We start from the raw sequence: 10,333 nt of genomic DNA, 5'->3' as shown, positions 1-10,333 counted from the left end.
TTCCCCAAATTCTTTTATTTAAATCTCATTTTTAGAGATTAAGACCTTTGTATGAAAACATACACACATTATGTAGTTTTTTTGAGGGATAGCAGATTTTAAATGACATGTTGATTTATCAGCAAAAATAAGATGTACAGTGGATATTTCACCTCCCTGTTGAAGAAGTACACACATTTTAAAAAGTCCATTTTCTTTAATGAACTTAAAAAGGGATAGACCTGGAATTATCTCTAAGACGTCTTAGAGTGAAAGGGTATATTTTACATGTAAAACTTTCTATATACTTTGTGTGTCATTAGCCCCAAATCTTTTAAGTGTTGGTATATCTACTTTAGTTAATTTGCTTTTGAAATACAGGCTGTCATTTCACCTTTGTCTTATGATGCAAATCTTCCCAGACCAAGTGACTTAAAAGAGCAGTCATTTATCCTCAGGAGTGGGGCTGCTGGGCGTGGTGCTGTGTCTGTGATGAATGATGCGGCCCATGTGCGGGCGAGATTGGGGCTCCTTCCAGTGTTCTCACCACACTGGCTGTGGCATATTCTTCTGGTGGCCAGGTGAGGTGCCTTCAAATTCTGCTTGTATCACGTTTATTAATTTTCTAGGGCTTAAGCAAGTCACAGGCCCAACACAACGTCCTAGACAAAGAAGCTAAGGGATTAGAACATCTTGGTAGAGGCCGTGATTCAGGGAGGAGGGATGACCTGGGCCTGTAATTCAATCTAGCACAGACATTTGATGTGTCTATCTTAATTTAGGTGATCAGAGTCTAAATTAAGCTAATGTTAAGGCAATGGAGAAGGAATATTAGGATTCGGTCTGCTTTGCAAAATCATTAATTGGTGAAATATGTAAAGAACTGTGGAGTGTAAAGTGTTACTGAGTAAAGAGTAAGATGTAATAATGTCTAGCTAGTTCTTGTATTCTGCAAATCTTGTAACTAGATCAAATCCATTTCTCACTATACTTTTTTTCTCTTCATTTGATACTTTCTTTTAGCAATCACAAATTACTGCAGGCTAATGCTTAAAAAATAATTTTCACCCATGGGATAAAAAACAGATTCTTTGATATTAAGCACTACTATTACATTAATATATACCTCAGTAGAGATATTTTGGACTGTTGGAACCAATGGAAAAATCAAAGAAGCAGTAAATATTTTAAGAGTGACACAAATAGCTTTCTTTATTCCTGACATTTTTCGTACCTTCAGGTATTCAGGGGAAAATGCTCTGCTGTTGGCCCTCCAGCAATGCTTAAAAATCAAAGACTCAGCACAGTAAAAGCCTTTTTCCGGTGTGATTCAGTGGCAGTGCCAATTTGAAATGAAAAAGGGAGGGCAACTCTTTCAAAGAATCAAGTAGCTAAATGTTAGATACTAAATATTCTCTTCATACACAGTTCCTTTGTTTTTTAGGTAGACTGGATTTGCTTGCTTGTTCTCTTGTATAACCTGATTGGAGGAAGAAGCAAGAGGGCAGAGCAGAGATTGCCCGGGGCAGAGTATGCTCCAGAGGCTGATTTAGGCAGTCAGGGGGCCTCTTCTGAGCTAACTGGCTTCTCCTCCGCTCCCAGCACCACAGAGCTCCAGAACCCAAGCCCTAGACTGTGCCTTCCTGCTTTGTGGGGAAGTGAAGTGAGACTTATGCAGTCAGTCACATGTGGGGCTGTCTCCCACCTCCCCTCCCTCTGCCTGCCCTTTGGCTGCAGAGAATGGGAGAGAATGTGCAGGTAAAAAAAACCAGAGCAGAGCTTAGAGGCCTCTGAGCAGGCTGTCTTACCGCGTCTGTGCTCTAGAAAACAGGGTACTGTTTTGCCTTGGGAACTGTTTTTGAGTGGGGTAGCTAGACACCCTTATGCTAAGAAAAGGGCAACCTGCAAACTTACCTGTCTCCATACCGCAGCAGGTTGGGAGCAGCTTAGAAAGCCCATAGCTAAGGTGACAACCACAGCCTTCCTCTGTGGACAGGATGTTGTCCACATGTTAGTTGGATGATCCTTGTCCACATTGGATTGAAATGTTTGAAAGGGAGTTGGGATTCTCTTTTTATAAAACTGAATTTGGAACTTTGTGTTGCCATCTGTGTGGTTGAGGAAGCTGGAGCTCTTCTTAGGGCTGAGTTCACAGTACCAGCAGAGAGTGTGAGCTAGAATTCTTATCCCTGGAACACTAAACACACCCACACCAACATGGTGATTTTAGTGGGCCCCTCCTCAGTTTAAGGTGCCTCAGGGAGGTGAAGGAGCAGATGAGGAGGGCACTGCTGAAAGAGCATCCTGTCTGAATGGCACAGGGTAAACAGAAGACCCCGGCATTGTCACAAAGGTCTGGTGCAGAGTACCGCTCCAGCACACAGATCCCAAGTATAGGGTGTACAGAGACACCGGTCCCAATTCAGGACTGTCTTCATTTAACACTGAGTCTTCTGATTTATTTGCTACTGTTGTTTTCTAACTCACTTTCATTAACATTCATCAGTGTTTTGTAGCTTTATTACTTGGTGTGTCTTCTCCGTCTTCTCCGTCTCTCTCAGGCAAGAGACAGGATGTCTTTTTGTATCCTAGCCCTTGAGCACCTAGCCCTGGAGCCTGGCACAGCCGTGTCTTCCACAAAAGTCCTTGTTGAGTGATACGTGTATTTTTTCCACACTCAGGAGCTCGTTCATGGTTACTCATAGCAAAGACCTTTTGAGCAAAGCCTTTTTCCAGCCAGAAATGGGAAATTGATAGTTTTTACTTTACAGCCAAGCCCAGGAAGATTTTCTGAATGAATTAATGTCGAAAAAGTTGCAGCACGTTGTCACCGAAGGGGACATACTGGTATGGCACTGCCGTTTGTGCTCTGGCTAGAGATCAGGTCAGCTGTGGATTTTACGAGCCTCTGCAGCATGTGGCCTTTCTTTGGCACAGAGAAATAAGCATTGCCTGTCCCTGGGCTTTATATGTGAAGTTCATTCGGGCAGAGCAAGTCCAGATGTGTATGATAGACTAAGTCATGGAAGTTGGCACATCATGATGTAAGCCAGTGTCGGCCGCTCACTGGTTTGTGCGTGTTTGCTTATGCAATCACAATAGTGCATTATGCACTTCGTGTGAGCTGCCCCCAAACAGGTGCCCCGTGGCAGGGGTCTCTCAGACGCTCCTTGACTTCACGGAATCTTGCCCCTGGAGTCATTGTCTCATTTATCCACAGCACAGTTACACTGATAATATTTCCTCGTGACTCAGCAAATGACAGAGATGTTCCTTTTGAGGGAGAGCAGGCCTTAGGCCACACTGACGCTGCCACCACCTCGCTCATGTTCTCCTTCTCTTCCTCCTGGCTGCTGCTCTGGGGCTCAGGCGAGACCAGGGTCCAGTGTCACACTGCAGCATGTCACTGGGTCTGCTGGCTGTCGGAACTCTTTTTGACAAATGCATTTTTTGGGCAGCAGGCATCTTCTCAAGGATATATCTTGGTGTTATGCACCAAGAAATGCCTTGGGTTAAAAAACTGTCAGTGCTGTTAACTGGAAAGAGGGTAATGTTTGGAGACCGCAGTGTGGTTTAGCTTGCCCTTTCCTAGCTATGGGGTGAGGGTGGGGGTTGGGGAGAGAGAGAGAGAGAGAGTTGTGTGTGTGTGTGTGTGTTAACCACGCTTTTCATTTGTCCTCTGGGAGTGATGATACTACTTTCACAGGATTTCTTGGCACATAGTAAATGCACAGCAAACACTTAAAAAAACAGTATGTCAAAAACCTATGATAATTTTGTGAGGTTTTTCTATACAGGTTTATCATTGTCCTTTGCAGCTTCTAAATGTCTTTACCAATAAGCACAACTATTGGGCATATTGACATGAAGAGTTCAAGTTTCATCATCTATTTCCTAAATAAGTGGCAGTTTTTAAATCTTCAGAATTTTTCTTTTTAATGTGAAGTTTGAAAGGTAATATGTGGTTTTGAATCAAAATCCTCCTGTTCAGCAGCTGAGACAGGCATATCAGTAGCATTTAGAAATCTTATTTCTATTAACTTACTGGCTAAAAAGCTTGTCAGGTCAGGGAATGTTCTGACCTTTTGTGGAAAGATAGCTGTTTTGCCTTTTGGAAATAGACCCTCATCTCTGTCCAAGCTCTACTATAAAAAGGTCAGCCTTTCCCTCATGGTCTGCTGGGCAGTGTCCACACCTGCTGGGTGCCCTGTGCACCACTCAGGTGCTGGAGAGGGACTGTGTGGCCCCTCCAAGGAGGGAGGTGGAGTCAGATAGGGAAAGTTGGGGTGGATAGCGGAAGATTTGGTGATGGGGTTTTGGGGTGGTACTTCACTTGAATTATTAGATCAGGGGACAAAGAAGTCACGAAGCAAGAGAGAGGGAGCATGTACAGAAAGATTGTTCTAGGCCTTTCTTTCTGTGTAACCAGCAGCCCCAGGCAGCCTCAGTGCCTTACAACACCCATCTTATTTATGGTACAATTTTTTGAGCCAGGAATTCTGCCATGCTCAGCCAGGTGATTACGCCAGGTGATTACTCTTTGTGTGATAGCAATTGAGGTCACCTGGTAGCAGGCTGATGGAGGGGTTCCGAGACAGCTCACCACACATCTGGCACCTCAGAGGTCAGTGGAAAGCTAGCCTCAGTGGGGACCGTTGACTGGGATGCCACTGTGTGTTCTTCCCAGCATGGTAGTCCTAAATTTCCAGTATATGGCAGCTGAAGGCTCCTCAGAGACCCAGGCAGAAGCTGTAAAACTTTTTCAGATACGGCTTTGGAAAGGTCTGAACATCACTGCCTCCATATCCTGTTCGTCAACAAGTCAGTGAGGCCATCCCAGGTTTAGAGAGAAGGGAATTAGACTCACCCCTCAGTGAGAGGAGTCACATGACTTCCGTGTTCTCTGAGGGGACCACCATCGGTTGGAGGTTTCGTGAGATGTGGCCAAGTGTGCTTTCAGATCTGAAGGTGAAGATCAAGGGCCATGGGTGGAAGAGCTGGCAGTGGGAGCACGCTCTCCCAGGATGCTTGACGTGGACAACATGGGTGTTGAGAGTGGAGGCTGAGGATGGAGGGGTTTGCTTATTTTTACTGTTTGAAGATGGGGGATCACCAGTAACCCACTGTTTTTAAAATCAGTTGTGCTTTTCTGTGCTTCTATCTCACCTCTTGTGAACATCGTTGAAATTCTCTTTGTTCATGCTTTGGCAATATAACTTTCTTGTGTTCTTGGTCTTTCACCTGTGACCAGGAATATGTTGTTTCTTTAAGTGGGGTTCTGTCTCCCAGGCCTCTCCTGGGTTTTTTTTTTCTTCTTTATTCTGCACTTTTTTTTTTCTTTTTTTCTTGAGCAATCCCACTTCCTCTCATTTTAACTGTCATCTGTGTGGCCATTCTCTTGCTCTGTCCTGTACTTTGTGATGCCAACAGTTCATAAAGTACTCTTGCTTTTTGCCATGCAAAATGAGGTTCTCCACTGTGCCTGCAAGTAAGCACTGCATAGAGCTTATAACAATGTATGCCGGAGTCCTGTCCCAGAATCAGTGCGTCAATCTCCTGAGACTGAGGCAGACATATTTTTATAAAGGTTCCCAGGTGATTCTGATGCTCATCTACACATTGAAAGCAGTTCTCTGAAAATTGTATCGAATCCTCCAATTCATTTCCACCATTGCTCTTTTGGTTGGGGCTTTTAGACTAACCAAAAAAACTGCAGTAACAACTCACCACAAACCTAGTGGCTTAAAGCAGCAGAACTTATTCTCTGGAGGCCTCAAGCATGAAGTCCAAGTGTTGAAAATCCCTGCTGCCCAGGGCACTCTGGAGAAAGAGCCGAGCTTGGCTCTTCTGGCTGCTGATAGGCCCAGGCATGCCCTGGATTTGCATGGTCTGGCTGAAGTCTCTGGTCTTCTCCCCTTTTTCCCCATGCTTCCTCTAAAGACACTTGTCATTGGATTTAGGGCCTACCAGTAATCCAGGATGTTACCGCCTTGAAATCCTTAGCCACAACTATAGAAACCCTTTTCCCAAGTATGGTGTTCACTATAGCTGTTGTAGTCACAGCTTCTGGGACACCGACATTCAACCTGCCCCTCTCCTCTGGTTCTGCCCTCTCCTCTGACCATCTGGCCTCCGTCTGGATGTCCATGCTGCGCTGTGCCGCCTGGTGATTATACCCAATTACGGAGTCCTTCACTTAAAGCTTGCCAGCTGCCCCTTTCCCCTTGGAGTAAAAAGCCGCCCCTGGCATGGAGGACCAGGATGGTTTAATCTGGCCTTTTCCTGCCTTTCTCTCCTTGCCCACCACGTTCCGCTCTCCTCGCCGTTGTATGTTCTGTTGCCTGCACACCCTCCTTAGTCTGGGTCAGATTTCGCGACAGTCCCAGCAGTGTCTCCTCCAGGAAGTCTTCCCTAATGCCCTTTTCCCTTGTGCGTTGTGCTCCTGGCGTATCTTGTTGCATGTGTCTGACCATACTTGTTTCTGCACCTATCTGTCCTTTTAAGCAGAGAGCTCTGTGAAGACAGGCAAGCTAATCCTGATTGTCATCGCCCCAGTGCTTGCTGTTATGAATACTGAATGAATGGCCATGTGGCTTAACCTAATTAGAAGCTTGTCTCATCGTGACAGTGGCTTTTCCACTCTTACCTTAATTATTTTCAGTAGCTCTGTTCACTGAGCGGCAGCTAGCGGTATTGAGCATGTTCTCTGTAAGCAGACTGGCGTGTTCCTCGCTTAACCAGCAGCATCTCTGCATCTGTGCCCAGCAACTTATATTAAAATGTTTCTGCATAAGTTAAGGTTGACAGTTCTGGGTTTTGTGGATTTCCCCCCCCCCCCCCCCCCGTTATATTAGACATGGCTTTGGGGTTGTAAGCAGAAACGAAGCTGAGTTAGCTAAAGTTAAAAAGAGGTTGATCACCAAGGGACAGTGTACATCTGCGCCTGTATAAGCCCATAAGGATTCCTCCTCCGTTTCTGTTACTGGGCGCCCTTGTCTGCTCCATGCCTCACTTTCTCTGCTTCTTCATCCATATAATGGACTGTGACAGCCTCATAGCGCCTGTGTTCGCCCTAGCCATCCCCAAGCATTGCTTGTTTTTCAGCTCCAGTGCTGTGTTTTCTAGGTGAGAATGTCACTGGCCAGCTTGGGCAGATGTCCACCTCTGGTCGTTCAGCCCCAGAGCACGTGGGAGGGTGCTTGCAAAACCCTTCACCCAGTGTGGTGCTGGGCTCCCTGTAGGGAGTCCAGGCTAGGGTCCTGGGAGGCGCATCATGTGAGCCTTGCCAGCACCCCAGCAGGATGGATCCCTCTGGCCAGGGGCATGTGGTCCAGAGCAGGACTGCAGAGTCATGCACATGGGGGACCCAGGAAGCCCTGCCAGATATTTTACCAGTTGCCTCTCTCAGTGTTCCTCCCAAGGGTGTAGAGTTCTGGCTTTAGTTGATTCATTCACCTGTTTCTTTCAATACAGAATTCAGGGATATGATTTCAGGGATATGGAATCTTGTGCATACAGAGTGGGTTTTGAATGGCTCCTCACCCATGGTGTTCCATGTAGTGACCATCATAAATATGCTTCAGACAATATGTACCTTCTTCTGATGCTGTCTCAGAAAAAGGAGGTGACTACGACTTGAAATCAATCTGTATTTTGGAGACATTTTTATGTAGCTGACATTCCTATGGATGAAAATGGAAACATGAAAACATAGCAGCAATGGTGATAATTTAAATCCATTATCATACTGTAGCTGCTGGATTGTAAAACAACACACAAAAGCCCTTGGTTCTCAGTGAACCCCAACTCTGAAGTAAAGGGTTTTCAAGTGAACCTCAAGCCCCCTCTTTGCCAGAGGGGGATGCTTCCTCTCGGGGGTCAAGGGAGGTGGCAAAGAGCGGGCCATTCAGAGAAAAGTATTCACTGGATATGCTGCTCTAACACTGGTGTCCTGGAGAGCTTAGAGCTGTGCTGTTCATGGAAATTGGAAATGACTCCCTCCCTTTCTTATAGTCCTGTCCTTGCAGAGTGACTTCTGCCAACAAAGAAGTGGACTATATAGTCAGGGTAACGTAGCAACTTGGGCTAGTGGTCAGAAGATGGGAACCTGTTACTTCAGAGTTAGGTGTTACAGCAGAGAACTGAAGTGTTAACTGAAGTCCTGCAGCTCTTTTTAACACTGGTGTTAGCTTAAGGTATGAATACAGAAAATCTCCCCAAGGACACGACATGTTGTCCAGGGGACTTATAATGATGATTAAAACTCATTTACTTTTGGGCTACCTTCTTGTAGTGTCATACCACATTTGATTGTCACCAGGTGTTTGGTTTTTGTGGGGTGGGGGTGTGTGTGTGGTGGGGCGGCTGGTTAACCTGACAGTGTAGCGTTCAAATGGCAATGGGAATAAATATAGAGAATTACAAATTTTTAACAATACCAGTAACTAAATTTGGTCTTCTTACAAGTAAAGATCCTGCAGACATTACCATGACTTGGGAGTGAGAGATGAGGTTTAATTAGTATGCTATTTTCTAACTAGTTCATTTAAAAATATTTCTTGAGATTCTCTGGGGTCCGTTAGAATGACGTTTGCTGAATTGAGCCAGCGCTCAGTATGGCCTCTGCGGAATTCTCATTTGCTTATTTATACTCTGTCTTTTTCCAAAAAGACTTGAAGAATCTGACTTTATAGAATGGGAAATGTATAATTACTTTATACATTACTCTTTAGTTTCTGGAAGTGATTTGAATTCTATTATGGCTGAAGTAGTCTTTGCCTCCCTTTCTTCTGTGGGGTGTTTAGTGGGCAGCTCTGAGTGACCATTCCTGTCCTTTCCCTGATCCACCTACCTTTTGTTCTTAATGGGTAAGATTTGCTAATTAACTAATTCTTTCATCTCCATTTATAGGTACAATGGTGCTTTACCCAATGGAGACAGAGGACGGAGGAAAAGCAGATTTGCTCTTTATAAACGGCCCAAGGCTAATGGTGTCAAACCCAGCACTGTCCATGTGATCTCCACGCCCCAGGCATCCAAGGTAGGTGGCTTGTGCAAAGGGAAGAGGCCCTTGGCAAAGGGGCAGTCTAGTGATTTCCTGTCAGCTGCACTTGCACTTCCTTTCAGTCTTGTTTCTCTGTAGGGCTGAGTCAACCACTTGAGACCAGATTGTTCTGGGTTATGAAGGTTGTGTAGGGCTATTCCAGCAGCTTCCCAGGCCTTGACACAATAGGTGCCAGTGGCATCTCCCCTCCCCTCCACCCCCAACTGCCAGCTCTCCTGTGACAACCAAAACTCTCCAGACATTGCTCCAGACAATAACCCCTGGGGGGTGAGACAGGCAAATCACCTCCCGCCCCACCACGTTATGAACCACTGCTTTCCGTAGAGCATGCATCAATTTAGAATAGTTGTGGTTAAAAGAAAAATGATGTTCCTGATCCTAAATGGAGTTTTGGTATTAAGTCTTGGTAAGCGCCTCATTAAGATTTGTTATTTTCCTTCTGTTAATTGGATTCAGTGGGTGTTTTCAAATAATCTGCATATACTTAGAATTGAATTTGTATGATTATTAGGAAGATTGGAGGTAAACAGAGCCAAGTGCTCTAATAAGTTTACATATTTCCACTCTTTGAATTAAATAAAATGTTAATTTTTAATGATTATTAATGTCTTCTGATTTTACATCTATATATGTGTATGTGTGAGGGGAGATATCACTTTCTACTTGGGTTTTATGTGTTCTGCCTATTAGATTTATGACAGTTTTTCTTTTTATTAAATAGATTCCTTAAGGTGTAATGGTTACTTTCTGTATAGTAGTTACATTTACGTTATGTACTTCAGCACTAGCTGAACATGCTTATTGTATTGGGTTGGACTATCTGTAATAAATGAGACTTGATTCCCAATTTTTTACTGAAAACCTGTGTTCAAAAAGAAATGCAGATCTTCATGGAAGCCCCCATGGTATTTCCACTCAAGCTTCGAAACAGGTCACCTTTGCTAATGCTTTTAGTAGAAAAGCTCCTGTTGTTTCCAAAGCAATACTCCTAAGAAAAGCTAGAATATACCAGTTGTCTTATGTTAATGGCTGGACTAGAGAATATCAAGGAGACAGGAAAGATTAGTAATTAGTGGAGAACTTCTTGAGTAGAGGAAGGGAAGTAAAGTAAAAGCCCTAGGAAGGGAAGGGCTCTTTGTAAGGAAAACAAAGGAAGTCAGCTTTGCAAAGTCTGCAGGAGGAGGGAATAACATAGCAATAGAATCTTGGAAGGTCAGGAGATACACAAACCATTTTATGATTGGAAGGTTTTTGGTAAAGACAGGTACCAAGACACATTTTTTTTTTTTT

At 44.4% G+C, this 10,333-nt stretch overlaps 1 protein-coding gene across 1 annotated transcript in view; it reads left to right on the top strand.

Moving 5' to 3' along the window:
* The first annotated feature begins 8,895 nt into the window (after positions 1-8,895).
* The window catches only part of PELI2 (pellino E3 ubiquitin protein ligase family member 2), a 108,213-nt gene continuing 106,775 nt past the window's right edge, over positions 8,896-10,333 (top strand). The window contains exon 1 of the mRNA XM_012724685.1: positions 8,896-9,019. The gene's annotated coding sequence lies outside the window, so the exon portion shown is untranslated. The remainder of the gene's footprint in view (positions 9,020-10,333) is intronic.

This window comes from Condylura cristata, unplaced genomic scaffold, assembly GCF_000260355.1.
Source record: "Condylura cristata isolate star-nosed mole 26May11 unplaced genomic scaffold, ConCri1.0 scaffold00013, whole genome shotgun sequence".
NCBI classification, from domain to species: Eukaryota; Metazoa; Chordata; class Mammalia; order Eulipotyphla; family Talpidae; genus Condylura; species Condylura cristata.
The sequence above is the reverse complement of the archived record's forward strand: the minus strand, read 5'-3'. Positions and strand labels throughout refer to the sequence as shown.